Raw genomic sequence first — 23,465 nt, forward strand, 5'->3', positions numbered from 1 at the left:
TCTTAAGTAGTTATAAAGGAATGAAATATTTAGGGATTTGGGTAGCTACAATGTTTTGTTTTGCTCTGAATTGTGACTTTATTATGTAAAAATTAAATTAGCCAGTAGCATCTTTATAGAAACATGTTTGAATATGTCTGTTATTAGACAGAATTGTTTTAACAAGTCGTGACGACCTGTGTAAATATTTTAGACTAACCTGTAAATATCTTTAATGCCAGAGTGAACTCCTCCTGCAGTTAAAACAAAACAAAGGCACATTTCTAGTCTTGTCTCATTATTATTGTTAGAATATATTTATGTATTGAGGTCACATATACAGAAAATGTTGCCGTGTCTTGACATACAGGCAGAAAATGTGCAGAAACAAACAGATGAGGAAACAGTGCAGGCTGATGTCATATAGATTATTCTGGAACTGGGAGAAACAGGCGTCCGGCTTCAGCACCCACCTGTTTGGCTGAGACTGGGGCCTTTTGAGTTGCAGGAGCTGAAGGGTCTCTGACTGCTGGTTCTGAAGCACATACATATCAGGCATGTTTGGAGCAGTGGATTCAAACTCTGGAGGTGGATGACAACATTTCATCACCTGCAGTTTTTCAGGTTTGGAAAGCTTCACATAATAAAATGAAGCAGGAAGAGGTGAAATTCTTTGCTGCCACAGCTGAGGGTCTTACTGACGTGGTCCCTGATGGGAGACCCCACTAGATCCAGTCCACCATGTTTGCCTAAAGTCACAAAATGATTGGACGGATTGGTTTTACTTTATAACGAGGGGTCACTAAAAAGACGCCAAAAATTGAATCGATATTGAGAAGTTCCAAAACTCAGTGAATTACAAGCACATGAACCCCGACAAATCACACTCCGCTGTAGATTTGTAGATGTAGATGACTTGTGCAGCAGCCAAGATGCTGTAAATTCCCCTGAGTCTCAGCTAATTATTCATGGTACATGTTGTTGAGGATGCAGTTTATTTTCACTTGTCCTCAACCTCCCCTCTGCCTCCAGCTCCACCTGTCCAGGCCTGACCTCACAGCAGAGCCTGCCAGTCCATTCTTCATAGATATTTTCCAGGCTTAATAACCTGAACACTGCTGGCATTACGGCGGAGAAGAAGGTGTGAGAGTGGGTGTGAAAAAATGGCGTGTGCTTCACAGCCTTATTTTACCTTCACTGTTTTCTAACCTGTAACAGTAAGAGCATGTCAACCCACACCAGAGGCACTGCAGCCTCAGGTTTGTCCACTATCATATAGTCAAGCACACAGTGTTTCATTAACTCTTCATTTTGTTTTCTGGTCTGTTAAAGACTAACATGAACACTTGTTTTCCAGTAACGGTGAAAGTTCAGCAGTTTCTATTAAACAGCGGCAGCAGGCATGAATAATAAAACCACCGTATTTTTCAGTGGTAAAATATTGTTAAGTGTTTAGTTCGGGGTAAAATAGTCAAGAGAAAGGAAAATGTTTTTTATGAGGACAATTTCCTCTATCTAACCATTTAAGATTGTAGTTGTGAGTTGAGGACATCTGCAGTTTTATGACTCTTGGTTAAGTCTTTCTGGTCCCACAGCGTCACCTGTTGCTGTTTGACCAAAATAATTATTTTAAGACTCCAGTCTCTGCAACAGAACAACACCCCCCCCAAAATTTATGCACCCATGTATTCACTTGTCATAGTAGTAATTACGTATGCAGCATCATTCCTTATAAGAAGTAATACAATAAGAGATTATGAGAAAACACCCTTAGGATTGAAGCTGTGACTGAAAGCCCTGTAAAGAGCCAGCAATGGGGCGACGGTGTCGGTTGTTTCTGTGTGGAGCAGGTTTGGCTTTGCTGTATAAGCTGACAGCTGCAGCGTGCACAGGTGACTGAGACGCTGCATATGAGGCAGAGGATCTGCTGCGTTGGCACTAACACACTGAATCACAATCAGGATCCCTGTGTAGCCCAGTTACATGTATCAGGAACGCTCCTTGTTAACAAGTGACAAGTGCAACCACAAACAAGGAACCGAGTCATTTCGAGGCACAGAGACTCACATATAAAAGGACTTTTTCACAAGCTGTCAATTTTCTTGTCTCATCCGTCTCCTTTTTATCTCGCTTTGGGTTTTGTAAAATTGCACATAGAAATGACAAAAACTGAAAAGGTCAGAGAATAAAGGGAATCTGAAAGGGCTTATATAACAGCAAATGGTTAAAAGAAGATCTCTGTCCTTTTCTCTTTATTCTTGTGCCTCTGCTGTACTGGACTACGTTAAATGCAAACTGTATCTTTACCCTCAGAAATATGATTTGAGTCTTATTTCTCACACCTGTCCCCAGACCACTTTGACATCAGGTGACCCTCCTGCTGTCTGTCGTTCTGCACGTCCTCCTGTTTCTGTCTCCTTCGTTTTCCGTGTTATGTCTGTTTCTCTCTTCTCTTGTCTCTCTCCACCCCACAGCCCTAATATCTAGACCTGTCAGCCGAGGCCCATGGAGAACCAATTAGTTGTAGGTTTTTATGGCTTGCTGTTAGGACATTTTTTGCAACATGTGCACTTTTACTTGCGCAAAGTGTTTTTGTGTCTGTCAGTATTAAAATCAGTGGGTAGAGTGTGTGTGTGTGTGTGTGTGTGTGTGTGTGTGGAGCAGATTAAGTGTCTGAGTTTTCAAGGATGTGTAGCAGAGATGGACTGACCAGGGGAGCATCACTGTGGGATTTATTTTGAATACAAAAAATATGAGGAGATGTTTTTTTTATTCAGTTTCGTTTAAAAGACAGAATGAAAAATAAAATAAATTGACAGCTAATAATAAAAAAAACAAAAACATAAGCTTTGTTTTTAGGCACCTGTACAGATTCAGAATCTGTACTGTACTTGAGTTATGGCAGTAGAGGCTAATATAGTCTGAAGCCTGTGGCCTCATGCTAAGATGAGCGCTAAGTTACAAAGGTCTGGTCAGCTCCCTTGTTTCTAACGTCAGCCCCAGCTCACACTGACTTAAGTGACATCACTAGAGGGCATCTGACCTTCACACTGCTGTCTCTAGGGGTCACACCTGCGTTTAAGCAGCAGTTCTCCTCGTCATCTGTAAACAGACTTTAATGTGTAAAATCAGTGGACTTCCCCTTTAAAGAGGCAACAAAAATCATGAAACAGACCCAGGTCTCACTGTGCCAGGATGAAGACTATCCAACCATCTAATGCCAGTGATTTTATCCTACATAAACTGCAAGCTGATAGCAGGAATTTAGCATAAAGGTAGCATCTGGTAGTGACCAAGATTAGCATGATGCAAAGAGCTGCTGGATAATGAGTAACAGGTGCAACCTATCAGATGTAATGAGCATGTAGCAGTTCATAATGAATGCGTCTTATTGGCTCAGGTGGTTTGAATGACACGCTGTGAGCATATGGCTGCTGGATTCTGCTGTAGTGTCCCTCCATATCCAGAAGTTTCACCACTGTTGTCTGTCTGGGTTACAAATAGTTCACTGACGCTTCGTAATCGTGCTGTGACTTGCTCTTTATGCATCCACGAATTAACACTGGATCATGTGTGTGATGGAAACAATGAATTCACCTCTAAGAAGCGTACAGTTCTTGAATATTAATCCACACACACACACACACACACACCTCCTCCCTGTGCAAAACTTGGCCGACTGGGTCTCTACACTTTGAATTTGTTTCCAAATGGACCGGAACCAAAGCATGTTAGACACACGGGTTTGCTCTGTGGTGCAGTAGGCTAAGGCACACCATGGACTCAAGATGTTGTAGGTTTGACTCCAGCTTTTGTCGTCCAACTCGTCTCATCCTTGTTCTTCCTAGTTTCTCTTTCTCTTTGTCTCTGTGTCCTCAATTTATTCCCTTTCATTTTGAAGTGCTTCACTGGCATCGGCCTTGTCTTCTACTGCCAGGGCCTCTTGTCTCACATTGCCTCTCTAACCCTCTGAGTATGTATGCATGTGTTAAACCACAATCCCGTTAATCCCACTAGTAATGGTGTGTATTGGGAGACGTATCAGACATGACCGCTGGGGTTGGTTCTTTGGCCAAGTTATATCCATGAAAAACAGGGATTCAACGCCATATGTCCAACAGCTTTCCAGTGCCTGTGGAAAATCCTGGATTTCTAATTAGACACAAATGAACAATATTCATATCAGGATAAAATACAGTCTGTAGCTCATGTGAAACATATGGCATCGAAAATAAATAGGAAGTAAGAATAAACAGAGTGTAAAGCTTAAAGGACTGTTATTTTTTAATGAATATCACTTAAAATAATCCTATTTTGAAGGTGCAGTGTGTAAAATGTGAAAGATTTAGCGGCATCTGGTGGTGAGATTACAGAATACATCCTTCTGAGCAACATGGCTGCCTCAGTAAAAGGAGACCTGCTCAGTATGTAGACTGAAAAAGGTCGTTTTTAAGATGAAGAAAATGCAACAGTCAGTATTTTCCGGTGATTGCACACTAATGTAATGCATATATGAATACTATATCACATTTCTGCTAATGGATCGCTCTAAATATTACACATTTAACCTTTAAGATCCAACCTTTGGTGGATATTGGTGTCAGCTGAGAGTTTGACTCTGGTTAACTTACAGGTATAAACAAATATGTTGTTTGACAAGCAGATCCAGTGTAATCATCCACATGTATCTGGTTCAGATATGTCAGTTTCACAGGTTTACATATGTGGTGACCTTTTAACATTTTTTAAATGAAGTTCATAGGAACATTTATGCTTATACAGTATGACCAACATACCTAGTTTGTAAAATATCTTCCAAATGTAATCTGCCTCAGCCTGTCTACAGACCTCTGTTAGGTAAATATCTGCAGGGATTTAGGAGATTTCAGTGTAAATGTTGTGTGGAGTGTGTATTTTTGATACTTGAAGTCACTGGGCCATGAGCAACGATCAGTGTCTGTGATATGAGAAATAAATAGTACAGTCAGTGGTGGAATACAAATAGAAAATCCTTGTGTTACTGAAATAAGGTAAAATCCCCTTGTTAAATGTAATAAAATAATCTACTTCTCAAAGGACAAACTTGTAATGTGTAATATGTATCTGGTCCCACACAAATGTATTATTTACTGTAGTCCAAGTAACATTTAGTGCCCAGTCCCTCTATATTTATCACAGGTATCCTAAAGAATTACACTCCCCAGTGGGCTTAGCGCTGACTTCTATAGACAGAGGGAGGTTGGAAAGTATGGAGAAAGTGTTTTCAGCGATACACCACAAATCAAAGACTCCATTTACTTATTAAAGTCTGTTCTTACCCTCAGCTATTTCATGATCTCTGGGTAGTAAAAAAAGTATAAATGCAGTAGTGGAGACAAAAAAGCAACTAAATCAACCAAACCAGGCAACATAAAGAACTGAAGATAAGCTTTTAGGCTAATTAGGCAAATCGTATGGTGAGTGTCACGTATTTGGTTCAACTGGACGTTGAAGTTGAAGAGTTGAAAAGTGTTTTGCTCTACGGTCAATATCTTTGGGGGTTATTTTGACTCTTTTTGTGAAGTTTGGAAGACTTTTTTAGACCTTCCTGCATTAGATCCCAGGTGTCAAATCGAGAAACTTAGTGTAGACATTATAAAGGTGAGTTAACCTTTTTACTACCCACTGTTGTGCTTGTGGACACAAGCACTGTGAGAACTAAAGAAAAGGAAGGGAAAGACTGCAGAAGGTTATTTGCCACGGCAGATGGTGTTCAGTGAAAGGGCTAACTGGGCTAAGCCTTTTCCTTTTAAAATCAAGATGAGGAAGGTTTTATTAAAAACACGTTGGAACTGTTGTTGGAACTTGTTTTCAACTAGACTAGCAACAGCTTCAAATACTCCAGAGAAAAACACAGGACATGTCTAAACCTTTTTATTATTGGTCTGTGTATCTACCTATTATATGAAGTTACAGTATATAACTCCTCAACTCAGTCAGGCTGCTTCTTTTTGTTTTCATTTTGTACAAACTAAACCCACCTGCACGTCTTCTTGCATATATGTGCACAGTGTATGACAGATTCCAGTCTGTCGGGCCAATAACTGCCCTGTTAAATAAAGAGGGAGCGTTTCAATGAGGGTGCTGAGTGTTTGGCTGGCACTGAGGTCTTCCTTTTAGCGTAGGAGTGATATGACGCAGGAGGTGATGGAGCGTCTGGAAGGATGGAGCCAGCGGTGCTGTGGCAGGTTAATGACACACACCTGCACCCAATTAAATGTCTCCCTACATATAGATGCTGGTGCTGGTGGAGGCCTGAACTGTCGGGGACTGATGCGCTCACACCTCAGTTCTTCTAAAAGGCTGTTCTCTGTTTGTCAAATTACTGCAGAACACTAAACTTAAGTTGTTATAATAACAATGCCGACTGAAACAGTGTGTTCTCAGTTGTTTTGACTCAGTAAAGTTCGGCTTTGGATGTAGCAGAAGTGATTTTTTTTTCGAAGACAGTGCAGGAATGATGGGATATCTCCTGGGGATAATTCAGCATCAAGCTCTCTTCGCAGCAGCACACATTCACCTGATGTTGACAGATTGCCGTCACCATCCGTTGCCTTTTGCCCCTCATGGTTTTCTGCATTTCCCAGCATGCTCTACGGATAGCGCAGCTAGTAGTTGACCCAGAACCTGCCTGGAAGTCTCTGAGGGATCAGTGTGTGTGTTGGTGGCCTAAACAGCAGCAGGCTTCTGGTCTGCCTCACTTCCTCGCCGGGAGGTGCAGGTGGTGGCTCACCATCTGCCTAAAAACACGACACACCGGCTCTGCTTTACGTCAGGCATCAGCTGATATCAGACGTTCTGTTAAACCTGTCAGCTCTGTAGACGTCTAAACACCGAAGCTAAGCCCCAGAGCCAATTTGCTGCCTGTGTGTGAAATTTCACGTGTGAACCCATGGAAGTGGAAGAGGTTTGGGTATAAAGACCTCCTCATGCATGAGTCAGTCAGAGAAAATGACATCAGTCCATGTGTTTCTGAAATGTCACACGGATGCTTTCAAGCTGTTACTTGCTGAGACATGGTGTGTGTTTGTCTACAAAATGTGTGTACTTGTTTCAGCATGCGTGTGTGTGTGTGTGTGTGTAATGAAGAGCATCACTTTCTCTGTGGACGTGTGACTGATTCAGCCAGACAAAGACTCTTGTTCTAAGCTCATCCTGCTGATTCTCTCTCCTGACCCAGATGAAATGATTGTTGACCATATAATCATGTTCACCGACAGAGATTTGTTTGTGTGTCTGTGTGTGTGTCTAAATTAGCTAACTGTGGTAAATGATTGTTAAATGAAGCAGCAAATTACTGTCTTTGCCAGTTGTTCACACAAATGTATCCAAACACCGAGGCTGGATTCGTACCTGTAGTTCCACTGTTCCCATGTCGGTCTAATTTGTTTATGTCTCACTCAGTTTTGTTCTAAACAAAGCATTTGACAACCAGGTTCCTCATTACCTGAACACTCCTGGTGACTAGTCTGCCTGTATCAGGAACACGTGTAGGAATCAGAGCAAAGTGTGGTGTGAAATCAAAACAGATGCAGCCTGTAGAAAAAAAGAAGAAGATTCTCGTCTGGATGGTTTTGGTGCAAAAGTGGACGTGTTCTGATTGTTCGGAGAGCGTATGTGCCAGCTTCATCAAAAATTACAGATTTCCAGGTGCAGCACTTCTGTTTTGAAGTACAGGGCTGTGCTTCACAGAGACACTACAGTATGGAGCTTTTATGAAATGATTTTTGGGGTTTTTTGCTGTAGTTATAGTCGACAGTAGCAGGAAAGCAGGAGAAAGAGAGATGGGAACATGGTGGATCGTGGTCAGCACCTTAATCCCTCAGGGTGCCAGGTTTCACCAGTGCATGGGTGGTCTACCAGTGCTAACTCTGTCTTTCATGTAAGTACGCATTAGAGGTTTCATTTAAAAACATCAGGCTGGTTGGCTGTAACACAGTGGCTGCAGTGCATACAATAATCTTTTCTCACCAGCCTGAGCACAGAGTCGAGCAGGACCTCCAGTGGGATGACTTCAGTTCATCTCCCAGGTGTGAGTGTGTAGAGAAAGTAAAGCGGGAAATGAGTTATCGATGCTTGGCTGGATAACAGTGAAAGAAAAGTAATGAATTTATATTAATTCTGTCTTATAGATCAAAATTTAAATTGTTCTTTATCTCGCTCACATCAGATGCTGCTCCAGTCAGACGCAGGTGGGCTGTACGAACAGAAGACGTTTTAATAATAAAGATATTGCCTTTAATTGAAAACGTTAAGTGTGGTGCCATTTGTCAGAGAGAGCTAACGATCTGTTCATAATGGAAAGGAAAGCGTAAACAGGAATGAGAAGAGGACGACAAGGAAGAGAGCATTAAAAGCCAACTGAGAGCAAGAAGGAAAAAACATAAGATTGAGAGTTGAATGAATAATGGAGCAGACGGGAGACACATATCAAGAAACCAACCAAGAGAGACAGTGATTATTCAAAAAAAAAAAAAGAAAAAAAAATCAGGGAATACAAAAGACAGACATAAAATAATCGAATAAATAGAAAGAAACCAAGAAAAGACGAGGAGACAAAGGACGACAGTGACAACGGGATTTGCATTCAAGCTGTGTCAGACTTCTCTTTCAGCCTATTAATTAAAGCCTGTCCTGATTGTTCTAAAAATGAACCAGCCAGTCGACTGACAACCTCACACATCATTAAGTCTCTGATTACATCTACAGCAAGTCTACGGCTTTAGAAAACAGAAATGATTACATCTATAGCTATTAAATAAGGCAGAAATCATTACATGTGCTGTCAAGTCAACAGCTATTAAAAAGGCCTGGGAAACAATGACAGTGATGCTGATTTGCTCTCTGATATTGCAGCCAAAGAGAGAAGGCGAGAAATGAGAGAGACTGTGTGGGAGGAAGGGAAGAGAAGGGGGAAGGAAGGGTGAAGGATATGAAGCAAAGCACCACAAAGACAGAGGCAGAAGTGCGAGAGAGAATCAAAAGCCTAACAAGCCAACAAAGTGTGATAGACAATTAGCTTTCCATGAATTCCAGACATCTGTGAGTGTCTTTTATTCTCTGTTTTCACAGCATGAAATGAGACCAGAATCATGCATCTCTCCGAGCCAGCTCTGGCCTGCTAATTAAGCCGTGCTGATCAAGCTCTGGAGTGCTATTCTCCATACCATCTTTGTTTCTTGGAGGCTTTGGAAACAAATGTGCTCTCTGTAGCTCGTTATTCAAGAGAGAGAATTCATTCACCAGAAAGAAACAAAAAAAAAAAAAAAAACTGCTTCATGAAAACAACATTAGCTGATCCTTTTCTTTTTTTTTCTCCTGTTTTTGGCCCTGGAACTAAACAGTGTTTTTACTTGTGTCTTGTTTGGCTGCGAGAGAATCAAATCACTGTTATTAAAACTGCAAAAACACTGAAAACATCCAGAAAAAAGAAGAAGAATTTAGGAAGAGAAATCAAACCAGTTTGTTTCAGTCGTCACAAACCCATACTATGCAGTGTATATATGCAGGGACCATACAGGGAACAACAGGGTACAAGTGTCCAGATAGCAGGGTTTATTCCATTAAAGGCTACTGAGGAAAGCAAAACAGCTTGAATTTAGTTTTTATTGGTATATAGGAAAACTGGAAATGCTGGAAATGTATGTCTGTATAAGTAATACAGACTGTAATGCAACTACCGTCAGGTATTTTAGAGAATTAATAAAAACACTGACTGCCTCACTTCTCACAGTTACGGCTAGAGGAAGCGTTTCACCCAGGCAGCTGCCATTGCTAACCTGTATGCAGTAATAAAGCACAAAGAGACACAGCATCGGTTTTGAGGCATCAGGCTTGAATGTTGAGTCCTGCAGTGAAAGTTAATTCCGAAGTTTCTCTCTTTGGTGTCAGTAAACTTTGCCCTGAGTGATAGCGCATTGAGAGTTGTAAGTTTTGAAGGTCAAAGTGGCTGCACCCCTTGGTTTTACTGTAATTCATACGGTCAGACAGGTGTGTGTGTGTGTGTGTGTATATGAGTGTGTGTGTGTGTGTGTGTGTGTGAGAGGGAGAGAGAGGCTGTTGCTCAGAGTGAGAAGTCTGTCACAGAGGAACCAATAAATGAAAACTTTGATGGCTCAGACCACAGGAGACACACAGGACTTCAAAGATGCTCGGCCTGCCACTGTCTGTCTGTGTGTGTGTGTGTGTGTGTGTGTGTGTGTGTGTCTGTGTGTGTGTGTGTGAGACGAGGGGAAGCATTGATCCAGAGAGGACAGGTAGACATGGTGGACTGAGAGGAGGAGATGTGGGTTTTGGGGAGAGGGCTGATCCGCGGCCGCCGTCTCACTGACAGCAGCGATAACGTCCACAGTGAATCCACACAGAGAGAAACGCTGAAAAGATTTTGCAGCTTCACAGGTTCATTTCAGGACTAAATGTAAAAGGACAAAATGCTCAGCATAAAGTAAAAAGATAACACACACTGATACAGATCAGGCAGATTAGGAGAAATGGATTATATGATATATCAGAAACATTAGAGGAAAAGTGAATATCTATTGATTTTAATGTATGAATGTGAATTAGTGTGTTAATTGTTTTTCTGAACTATTACAGATGTTTTAGAGTAAAAAGTATCAAAAACTTGTAATGGAGCCTCAGACTTGACCAAAACAAAAACAAATCCAATCTCAGTCCTCATATCAACCTGTTATATATTATATCATTGTGTCAGATTCATTGTTTCATCAAGTCAGGCCTGAATGTAGAAGAGATGATATAGGGAATATAATACCTGCCGGCTTTCTTTATTTAAAAAAAGCACAAGGTTTTGTTGTTATTATGATGGTATACCACTAAAACTAGACCCTTTACAGATTTGAATGATATGCTTCTTTTATCTGTACGATCAGAATTGACGGAGTAATTTAAGTTTGTTTCGGCCTTATCAGAAAAAGATGCGTCAAAACGCGCCGGCGCGTGCATCGACCCCAGAGGGTTAAAAACAAAAAAACCTCTGTCACAGTCCAGATGTTCAGTCAGGACAGAGCCTGATAATCACCAGATGTTTTATATCAGTCACTGGATTAGCAACCTGGGTAAAAATATCAAAGCCCTAGTTAGATACACAGTAACTGAGGTTCAGAGACAGAAGCAGCCACAGACGGATGAGATGTGTGTGTGTGTGTGTGTGTGTGTGTGTGTGTGTGTCTGTGTCTGTGTCTGTGTGTCTGTGTGGTCGATAACACAAGACCTGACACAAAAGCATTTTCCCAACATGAGTAACAACAAAGACAGGAGCTAACTGAGAAGGCAGGACAGTTAGAGACAGGACGAGGAGGAGGAGGAGGACGGTGGAGAGAGGAAGCAGAAAGAGAAGAGCTAGATGTGAGACCAATTTTGATAACAAATGACCTGCCACAGAGTCCATATACCTGTGGCAGAGTCTGTTGAAGGGAGAGAGACTTTGGACAGTGACTATTATCACTTCAAAGCCTCACTGGGGAGTTGGAAAGTTCTCATCGACTTGTGTAAGCCAGACCATTATTTCTCCTACAAGCATTCAGTGGTGCAGAGCACAAGCTTCTCAGCTGCCATTTAGCCTGTGACACTCGAAAACCTCCAACCTGTTCTGGGTTCAGTCACAATTCAGTTTTCTGAACCAGCATCAAAGCGACATGAAGCTCCAATGTTATCACTGGAGTCAGGACACAACATGAAGTTAAAGAAAAATCAAGAAACTGGAGAAACATCGTGGTTTGAGGGAAAAATGGCGTCCCTAAGGTTACGACTTTTTAAGACTTAAGACCTTTTGCTGCAGTAATCGGCCACTGAGTGGAAACTGCTAATGAAGAATAGCTGCATTTGAATGTAGCTCACAGGAGACAGGGCCCGGCAAGAATTTGCACAGAAACAGCTTTTCATTAAAGTTTAATTTGAATTAAATCACTTAGACTTTAACAAGTTGTCATACCAGTGTCCTAGGAACTGTGATAATGACTGCGTGTGTGTGTGTGTGTGTGTGTGTGCCTGGATGTATATGTTTGTGTCATTAGTTTCTTTCTAATCTCGTACTATATTTGTGAGGACCAAGGAAAAGAGGGTCCTCACACGTCAGGAGGTAAAAACATACTTGTGTGTGTTATTTACGTTTCTTTAGTCTTCACCTAGTTACCGAAGTTGTGCTGAGTCATATCAAAGCTGTGAAATTAGATATGTGTTTGAAAATATAAATATGGGGTTACTCTTTGGTTCAGTGAAAAATATGTATATTTAGGAAAAATAAGTTTGTAATTCCTCGAAGTCTCAGGATTGATGAGGCCGTTGGAGCATCAAAGTGGCATGAATTAGTTTTGCGCTAATAGAAATATAGAAATGATTTTCACTCACACTGATGCAGCAGGAAACAAATTTGAAAAGTGTAATCCCTCATTAGAGAAAACAGCGAACAGTAAATATATCTTGCTTACACCACTATGCACATTTGATCATCTCACTGTCATGTCGGTGTTTGTATTTACACCGTTTCCTACTCCTGGGAGGAAACAAATACATTAACAAAACAACAAAGGGAAGCAGGAAAGTTTGATACATTCACTGTCTGCAGCTTGTTTTGCTGCCATTAGATATATGATGTCAGCACTGTCTCTGTCAGCTGTTTGTCATGCAAAGGAGAGAATGATCGTGGGAATGAAACTGAGCTGAAGTGCAGATCTACCGGCCGTAAAAGTCACTGCAGTTTCTTCGATCCCTCTGACAATAAGGTGCTGTGACTTTAAACTGAAACAGGAGCTTTTACCTTAGTCAGGGCAGATTTAGAAACGTATAGTGATGGTTTGTGTTTTGAAAAATTAACATTTAGTAATGTGAGCTAATCCCTTCCTGATAAGTTTACTAACTAGTTGTCCTCAGTCTTAGGACACTTAGCAGCATGTGGTGGGTTGTAAAGTTGGGGCGCTAGCAGTCCATAAGGTTGTCCACAGCGTTTTATCAAACCCTTCATCTGTCAATAACCTCTGACACTATATTCACACAGCATCCTGCCTTCTCTGCTGCTTGTATTATGTTGTAATTCAGCATCAGACTGGTCAGGCATTAGAGTCCAAACCTGAGCCGACACTGAGACAGTGGGAGTGAGGGGGTGATCTGGGCCTTTTTATGTCCCGGTGTGAAAAGCACAGGTATAAGTAATGACATTAAAACTGACTGAGTTACATTTGGACTTTTAGTTTCAGGGTCCTGCTTAAAACAAATGTCAGTGGTATTATTCTGATTACTGTTAGTAATCAGCGTTACAATGACAGGTCCAGTCATTCCACACTGTCTATTGGGGCACATGCAGCTCATGCTGACCTAAACAACACCCTGTGCCGTAAGAGGACAAAATCCTCCCTGTACAAACAGAATTGGAAATTGGTTTTAAAATGTTGGGGGAAAAGTTGACAAAATGAGTCAGCATGGTGTGTGTTTTTTCTGTGCACAGTTTAGTTTCTTATCGCGACGATGGTTTGATGCACCCACCTTCTGCAAACAGGCAGGTGTCGAGCTCTGGATGTTATTTCTGCTTTGCTATTCCCTTATCTGTTTCTGTGTGATAGACTTGTTTTCTAAACAAGTAAAGCTGCCTCTTCAGACATTTACTTTAAAACTGTGACTCAGCTCTTTCGTTTTTTGACAAGATATCCACCAAAGTGAAAAGCGTCTCGCACCCTGGGACCAGATTCATTAAAAGTTTTAATTCCACGATCTGTCATAAGGGTCATAAACTTTTATCAACTGAGGGCTCCTGCTGAGTACATTTAATCTCACCCTGTGACACAGGCTCATTAAAAACATGCAGCTCTCCTTGTCAGAAGATAATCTGCACTAGAAAGTTATTACAGAAGCAGTACACACACATGGACACACAGGGCTATGTAATAGGTTACATCAATATACTGCAGCTGAATTGTAGAAAATAAGAATCTATTTCACAAGGTTAAGTCTTTTCTTATTGTGTTTATTAGACAGTAAGTAGTAAATTGATAACAGATCTGCAGACAAGTCAATACCATTACATTCTCCAGAGTTAATATTGTGTAAACTTTTTTTTTATTATTTTGAAGCACTGATGTTATATCAAGATTTTCTTCTATCTTTAAAGCCAAAGAATTGTCAGACTTTTTGCTGTATGATGATATTATTATAATACTACATTTAAAGTAAAATACAGTTCTAACTTCTGCACTGCCTGTGGTCCAAAATACTTACATTTCATGGATGGGCACATCTGTGTCTCCTAGCTCAAAGTTTTGGTTTTATATGCACTGTTTTGATCTTTTCTCACTCTAGATAGATAGATAGATACTTTATTCATTCAGGAAATTCAGATTGTCCTGCAGCTCTTATATTAACTTTTACATAGAAATTTCACTATAAAATATAAAATTTGAAATATAATCAGTAGATAATAACATATAACATAAATATCATAACTAACATAGTATCTAGTATCATTTTCAAAAAATAAAATAAAAAAACACCTGCCGAGCAAATAAAGTCGGTGACGAATAACCTAAAGACACTTTTCTCAACATTTGGCAAAGAGCAATCCAGAAAACCAGAGTCATTATTACATTTAAAATCATCAGGTGGGCAAAAAAATCTATGTGAACAATAATAATAATAATAATAAAATAAAAATAAATAAATAAATTGTAGAAACAACATATAAACATGATACGATGTGTATCTGCTGCCTCCTAGTGGTCTAAAAATCCATTATTGAAGCTTCATTTCATAAAAGAATTAGTATAAATATTTTCTCTATATTGTGGAAAACCTTTTCTGCTGCTTAATGATGCAAGATTCAAATACAGAAAGTATGAGACAAAAATGTAATTTAACAGCAACAAGTAGTAGGTTTATGTACATGCACACAATCTTCTTCTTCTCCTCTGGGCTGCTCCCTTCAGGGGTCACCACAGCCAATCATCTGCCTCCATTTAACCCTATCCTCTGTATCCTCCTCACCCACACCAACTATCCTCATGTCCTCCTTCACTACATCCAAGAACCTCCTCTTTGGTCTTCCTCTAGGCCTCCTTCCTGGCAGCTCTAACCTCAGCATCCTTTTACCAATGTATTCACTGTCCCTCCTCTGAACATGTCCAAACCATCTCAATCTGGCTTCCCTGGCTTTTTCTCCAAACCATCTAACATGAGCTGTCCCTCTGATGTCCTCATTCCTGATCCTATCCATCCTCGTCACTCCCAGAGAGAACCTCAACATCTTCAGCTCTGCTACCTCCAGCTCTGCCTCCTGTCTTTTTCTCAGTGCCACTGTCTCTAAACCAGACAACATTCCATTAAGTTTATTCCAGTGGTCTGGGCTTTCTTCTCTGCATTATTATGCACAACACAGCTCTATCTCCATTTCTTCATTTTTCTCCATTCTGCCGCTTGTTTTCTCAAGTCTCTGTTCATTCCTCGCCCTCTGCTTCCTACCAGTCCTCCTCCTCCTCTTCTTACCCTGTTTCTGTCACCTGTCAGCTGGTCCTGTGACATATCTGTAAATATGGTCCAGTGTACTAGACAGCACTCAGTTTGTATTCCGGACTGTCCCACTCTCTTTCCCCCTCACTCCTTCTTTGTTTCCCTCCTCTGTGCCTCTCTGTCTCCCTCTTTCCATCAGCAGCGGCCTCCAAAGAGACTGCAGAGTGGATTGATGATCTATTGGCTTTATGTTGTGTGTGAGATGATGTTTGCGACTTTGAGTGTGAATGCCGTGCCTGGCTTTGGTGTTACCAGTTCATGTGGGACTTGATATTAGTCTGGGCAGAGAACAGCTATCCATTTTATACACACACACACACACACACACACACAGAAAATGTAATGGAATCAGGATGACAAGATGGCACCAACAACTTGTCCAAATTTGTCATCCAGACTCAATTTTAGTCATTAATTCAGTCATTTATGATTCCAGTGTGTGAGTGTGGGGTTATGTTTTCTGTCAAAAGTGAACTGGAAGAACAATTAATTCCTGTGTACTGAAACCAAATTAATACTGTAACCTTTGAAGAGGAGGTTATGTTTGTATTCCCAGTTTATTAGCACAAAACCTCAGAGGTCACTTAACTGGTTTTAAATAAATTTGGTGGAAAGATGCACCATCAACCCTGAAACAAGCTTTTTTTTTTTTAAAGGTGCTGCTTTGTCATGAACTACTCCGTACTTACCGTATTTTCTGGACTATAAGTCGCACTGGGATATTAGTCGCTTTTAGCAAAAATGGCCTTGAACAGAAAAAAAACATACAAATATATAAGTCGCTTTGGTGTTTAAGTCACATTTCTAATTATACTGATGATAGTCTAAATGAGCCTTTGAAGAACGTAGGTTAGACACAGCAAGCAGGAGTGCATTACAAAATTCATTCATCCATGTCAAATAACATTAAACTCTGCCAACGTCGGGGTGGGGGGAGAGATGGAACCGTGTGTTCACCTCCTTTGTTTCACCTGCATATTTTATTACCTGCACTGTAAAGTCTGCAGTATATGCTCTTTCTTTGGGGCATTTTCATTGGTGTTACACTAGGAGTTAGAGATTAGCCTGAACGTGAATGCTTTTACTTTTTTCATATATTTTTTTGTATAATATTATCTTTAGTTGAGCCATCTAACTCTAGTGACTACTCGACAAAATGGCTGTAAAAATATACACATATAACTTAACACTGTAAGCCAGAGGAGTAAAAAAAAAAAAAAAAGACTTATAGTCTGGAAAATACGGTAATTACAACAAATAAAATGGTCCTTTACTCAACAGGCAGGCAAAGTCAGTCCCTGTGTTTGTATATACTGTGTGTGTAATTGTGTGTATACTTCATTCACTACTACTTTTCAATCCAGGTGATCAGCTATTAACAATATTGCTGAGGTAAAAACATCCACACTATTCTAGACAAACAAACGTTAATGTGTTGATTAGCAAACTTTACACAGCAGTTTCCCGTGACTACTTGAGGCTAAGCTAACTATCTCCTGCATGTTTATTCATATAGTGACTAGAGTCAGGATGTAGTAGTGTATGTTTATGCAAGTGTGGCATCTGTTTGGCAGCTTTGCTTTAACATTGTAGTGAACCCAAACAGTGTTTTGCCGCCTGTAGTTGTGTGGTTGCAGTTGCTGAATGTTATTTAGCTAATCATTTATTTCATCCTTGTGTTTGTTTCCTTGTTTTCGCTGGTATGCATGCATGTGTCTGAATATTGTTGTGTTTTTGGGGTGTGTGTGAGTGTGTGAGCGTGTGAGCGTGTTCAGTCATTACTGTGCGTTTTTGTAGCATTTGCATTTCATTGCAGGTCATTCTGTATTCATGTTTAATTCCAGTTATACACAGTTGAGAGGCAGAGTTGAGGGCAGCAGGGTTTGCAAACACAAACCTGATGAATTTTACAACACTTCGCAGCGTTTTACTGTGATTTCCAGCATGCACACAGACACGCATGGCTGCTTACGGATTTGTTAGCTCTGTCTGTCCTATTTTGGTTCTAATTGACCTCCTCCTCTCTCAATGTTAGGTTTGTCTCTCTGCTCCCTCCTCCTCATTTGGAGGTAATATTTTGCATTGGCTGTTATTTAACAAACAAAGTGACTTTCTTCAACTGAGTATTTTGTCTCTGTGATTTAACTGCAGGCTAAGCAGCAGCTGTACATCAACTTTAACATCAGCTTTCCAAACAAAATGCAAATCACTGTCTGAACACAACCAGAGTGGCGGAAAGCCATTAAGGTAATTTACACAGTATCTAAGACGAAGGGCTTTTAAGAGAAGTGGACTCTAATTCTAAACAAGGTCACTGAGATACGTTGTCAGCTGCAGATAAGTGCAGCAGCCACAGATCCAGGCCAGTCCACTTCTGCTGGTGTCACACTGAGGTGTTGAGAGGTGAGCGGCACAGATGCCAAGGCGAATACGGAGCCATTTTATCAGACAATGTCAGATACCGAACCAGACATTTTGCTTAGCAACACAAGTGTTAAAACACTGACTGTACCAATAAGATAACCAGCAGAAGAGTTAATGGCAGTAAGACTGGGTAACAGAGACACACAGTATGGTACAAATGGTACAGAGTTACCAACTGAGTCCGGTTCTGCTGGAGTTTTCTTCTGTTAAAGGGAGTTTTTCCTCTCTACTGTCACGAAGTGCTGCTCCTAAGGGATTTGTTGGGTTTCTTGGTTTTTTGTAAAGTGCTGTGAGATGATTGTCATGTAATTTGGCGCTACACAAATAAAACTAAATTGAATTGAATTAATTGAACTGTGGGAACGTGCATAGAGACAGGACCAAGCTTTTTTGACCTGTATAGAAGAGAAACGAATCATCAGCGTAGAATAGATTAAGAATTTCTTATTTCCTATTTACAAGTTTAATACACCAAAGACTAAATTAATTTCCAGACTAAATAGAAAATGCATGATGCAATGGATGCAAGGGGATGCAAATGGTGATATGAAACAACCAGGCACAAAATAAATAGATATCTAGCAAGAAATTGTTGCAAAGTGGCTGCAAAAAGACAGTCAAAAAAAGTCTGTTTCTGTGGTTGAAGTCTGGTTAAGTTTAGCTGTTTAGTTAAGGTGAGGCAGAGGTTGGGCTGCTGTCATGGTTGAAGGAAACCAACACTGACTGTTGGCAGGAGAAAAAGAAAAGACAAATTCCAGTGTTTCGTGTTAAATCTCCCTCCTGACCCATCCTCTATCACACTACTTCCATTTTCGCTATCAAAAGTAAAAGCAGTCATTATTCACACAACCACAAAGTAGCACATATGTTGTTAGATAGGTAGCATTTGAACAAACATCCAATACTGTTGTTTCCTTGGTGAGAGCCATTTCAGACAAATTTCAGACAGACAAGAAAACAAAAATGACAAAAGAAGCACAGAAAGAAAGATTTGATATGAAAACTGCTTACTTGGATATACATTCTTTTATCCTCGACATGAAATCAGCTCGAACAGTGTGTCTATTCTGGATGGTGAGAACACTGCCTTGGCCTCTGTCTCTCTCGGGTTATTAGCAGAGGTGGCTAACAGAGCAGAGAATGGAGTAGCCCACAGCAATCTAGCAGTGGTGAATTGAAATGCCAGGCCAACCAATTATGTTGTCAGCACACACAGTGACGAGAGTGCACTACTGCACCACTGTGATCATTTCAGTCTGAGAGGCTCGGAAACTCAGGGAGGACACACACACACATACTCAAACACACACACTCACACACACACACACCAGCCTGCAGCCCAATAAATAAGGCTCATCTCGTCTCAGCGGCTCATTGCCCTGTCAGGCCAAATAAGGAGCCTTCATTTCCCCTCAGCGACACACACACACACACACAAACACACACATTAACAAACACCTATACACTGAAAAGCACAAATAAATGAATAGTGACATAGACATGGACAAACACACACACACACATACACACGACACAATAAGAAACATTACATTATTGGATGATGGGGAGAGTTGCTGCTTTCTAGACCTGCGATACAAAACGCACACACACACACACACACACACACACACACACACACACACAGACATGCACACTGAGCCATTACATTAGTGGAGAGAGATGCAGTGTGGTGTGCTTGTGACACAACGATTAGTCAATCCTGTACCCACAATGCACTGGAGTGGAGAAGGCAATCTCAAGTTCCAGGGGACTGCGGATTGTGCATCTGTGTGTGTGTGTGTGTGTGTGTGTGTGTGTGTGTGTGTGTTTAAAACAAAGAAAGATAGAGCATGTTTGCATACACTTGGCTATTTCTGTGTGTGTTTATGTTTAGAAATCTGTGTCATTTAGTAGAAAAACTTTGTGCTTAAATGTGTGTGTGTATCTTGAATCTAGTCAAAGGTCCATGTAGCTTTTGCTCGTGTTTTGAGTCTTTATCTCAAAGAAATCCATGAACTTTTTATCTTTAATTGACGCAAACACTTGACATTTGTTAGTGGTCAGAGCATTACTTCGCAAAAGTGTTTTTTTTTTTTTCTCCTTTTAGAGTAAAAAACCAAGAATGAGCTTTTCTGACACACAGTAAACTGCTTTCAGAGAAGATTTGATTGAACTGATTTCAGGTTAAAAGAAAACCGAACAGAAAAGAAGCCACCTGCCGCCAGCCTGTGTCGGTGCAAAGAGACCGTGTGGTCAAGCTTTTTTTTTTTTTTTTAAGCGATTCATTTAGACACTTGATGAAGAATGAAGTGTGCAAAGATGCATTAACGAATCTAATCTTACAAAACAAGAAAACCCCACACGGTCGAAATAATCAGTAAACTGTGATCAGTGTTAACGAAGCCAGTTCTTGCTCAGTCTCATTTGATCCAGTGGAAGGGCAGCTGTTGCAGATCAGCGTTGCTTGTCCTGACTTTGTGTTCTGCTTTTTATCTGTCACAAATAAAATTTTAGCTGTAACCTGCAGGCACCCATATGGCCCATGTGTGTTTAAAACCTCTGCGAATCACAAAACAATGCCAAGGACTGGAGTAAATGGATGTCTTAAACTGTCAACACAGTAACAGCCTAAAGTCTAATGGCTGTCTATAAATGTCACCGTGGATGTGTCTACCTTCATAGAGGCAGTTATCAGCTTTTAGATGTGCTTCTGCTTCACTGAGGCACTCTCTGCTTTTCTCTGCCCCTGATGTAAGTGGTCCTGATGCATCCATATTGATACCCACCTGTTACCGGCCATTTCACTCGCTGTCTGATGGAATATGGATGTGGATTTCACCCTGGTTCCCTCCTCTTTCTTTCCTAAAAGTGTCCCTCATGCCTATTTATTGATGTTCCCAAGAGTTATCAGTTAGTAGCTGACTGCCCCCCCCCCCCCCCCCCGCTCTACTGTTTTCCTGTTTTATTAGCTACGTGTATCTCTGAGTGATGAAATATGAATGCAGGTCCTTTCCCTTTCTCTCCCTTTCTTTTTTAGCACTTACCGGTTGTTTTAGCCAAGTGTCTCTCTGATGAAATATGAAAGCATGTCCCCTCACTTTCTCTCCACCACTTGCTGAGTCTCTCAGCTGTGTATCACCGCAGGATGAAATATAGATATTTGTCCCCTCTTGGAGCGGTGAATGCTAAATGTTGTCTATCCATTACAGGGGAAATTATGTCTGTCCTCTCTAAGCACCAGGGACTGTATGTGGTGTTTTGACTCATGATATGTGTTGGCTTCAAGTATACATCATCAGCCCAGGTGAATTCATGAATCCCTGGATGGTTAAGCTATCGTTCTTGATAGGTTTGAATAGGTGCCCTGAAATAACTGTCAGTGAAAACACTTAAGTCAGAATTTACTGTGAGACTGACCCTTACTGTTGTTGCCGCTACAAAAAGAAGCAGGAAAGAAAAACATAGTCTTTCAATAGTGAAACTCATTATATCAGAACGATTTGGTGTTATTTTAATCCGTCCCTTCAGCGTCTGTCTTTTATTATGTCCTTGTTGTCTCGTTTAATCTGAGCTTTGAGATGCACGAGGTTTGAAATATTAAACTGTCATCAGCCTGATTAGGATTTATAGAAAAATGAGAAACTTTCCGTGAACATTAAGGAACTAATGAAGTTACCAGATGTGCAGAAACAGAGTTTAATGTTGATGCTTGGCAGCTTTGGACTTGAAAGACCCGGGAAATGGAAACCTGACAGGGAGAACGACATTATACTCATACTGCAGCCGTGATAAGTCAATAATTCACTTTGAAAAGTGAGTGGTAGAATTGCTGAAATACAGGAAATGGTCAAGAATCTGTAAATCTAAGAAAAGGAAACCAGCTGCTGGGTTTGTTTGTCTCCACCCTCTAAGACCCTGACCTCCTCCTGACGTGCACTGTGACTCCCTACACAGCGTATATACAGGTCCTTAAGAAGTCTTAAAATGGGGAATGGGGAACTAGACCCACTCACAGGAGCCAGCTAAAAGGCCCAGTCTCAGAAATGGCTGGTGCAGGGTAACTGGTGCAGCACCAACAGGTCTCACAAAGTCTTAAATTGAACTTGTTTATAGCTGTACCTGCTAAACCACCTCAGATGACTTCCTCCTTTATTCCTGCCATTAGTATGTGACACCTTGAGGAGACTGATGCTGTCTCATGGGGCCACTTAATGATAAAACCTGACTTTGGTCACGATAAGCTACTTTTAGACCTCTGGAGTGTGTTTTTTATGGGACAATAGTCTCATATTTATGAATAAACAGGTCTGTGCTCCTTTTCTGATGACTTCAGGATGTTTCTGTCCACTGAGCCTAAAAGCACTCTGAGCTAAATTCACATTACTTTCATGTTGTTTGTGTAAAAAATATTTAGTGGTTCAAATTCCAGGACCCCTAGTGTCCTCTGTAGCCCATTTAGCTGTGTTTTAGAGAGAATGGATGGAGAAAGAAAGATGCTTCTAAATCAGAACATAGAGGATCGTGAAAAGCCCCTTTTTGGATCCATCTGCCAACCTGAAGTGTCAGCAACTTTCTCTGAGTGGCACCGCACCGTCACTTCACTCTCCTCGCCTTTCATCCATGTTTTGTCAGTTATCATGTTTTATCTGAAAGAATGAGAAAGGTGGTGGCAGCTGTTATGTTTTATTAAATGGCTGCGTGTGGTTCTGCCATAATGGAACAAAGTAGGAGAGTGTTGCCTCTTTCACGATGCTATATCTAGATCTCTGTCACTAAAACACACACGGAGATTGCCTGCAAGAGTGATGCTGAATCACACACACACACACACACACACACACACACACACACGTTCATACACACTAGATAAAAAGCCCAAAGCCCCAACAAGTGATGGACTCATATACGAAAAGAATCAAGGGGAACGTCTCTGACCAACACACACACAGTTTCTGGCCATTTTCTGCAGAAATCAGCACATTGAGCTAATCCATTAGCGCTTGCTGCTGGGAGAGAGAAACAGAAGTGAACTTTGCTATCAGACCCAAAACTCTCCTCTTTTTTCTGATCATCTCTCCAAAAATCCTTCCTTCCCTCTACAGTATAGCGATGAAAGAGAAACGGGGCACATCAGGGTGAATGTAGAGGAGGAGACGGGGAAAGGAAAAAAAGAGAGAGAACGAAATAGATGAGAGGGAAAACATCTACATTTGCTGTTTGTAATGATCTTTCCATTAGTTATTAGATCCACGTGCACACGAAGAAAGAACATCATGTTAATGGGAGGAAATAGAAAATCAAGCCAGATGTAGATAAGCAAGCAGACGGAAATGTATCAGTGAAGCAGCTTTTTAAGGCTCTGTGCTACAGAATCTCCCTGCATGCTCAGGCTTCTGGGTTTGGAAAGCTCTCTATTAATCTGGTTTATTGAAGACTCCTCTAGTCTCTACTTTTCCTTACTTGGACCAGTGTTTCTTATAATGCAGCTTGTTTCTTTTTAGTCTCTTTCT

Source organism: Mastacembelus armatus, chromosome 15 (genome assembly GCF_900324485.2).
Source record: "Mastacembelus armatus chromosome 15, fMasArm1.2, whole genome shotgun sequence".
NCBI classification, from domain to species: Eukaryota; Metazoa; Chordata; class Actinopteri; order Synbranchiformes; family Mastacembelidae; genus Mastacembelus; species Mastacembelus armatus.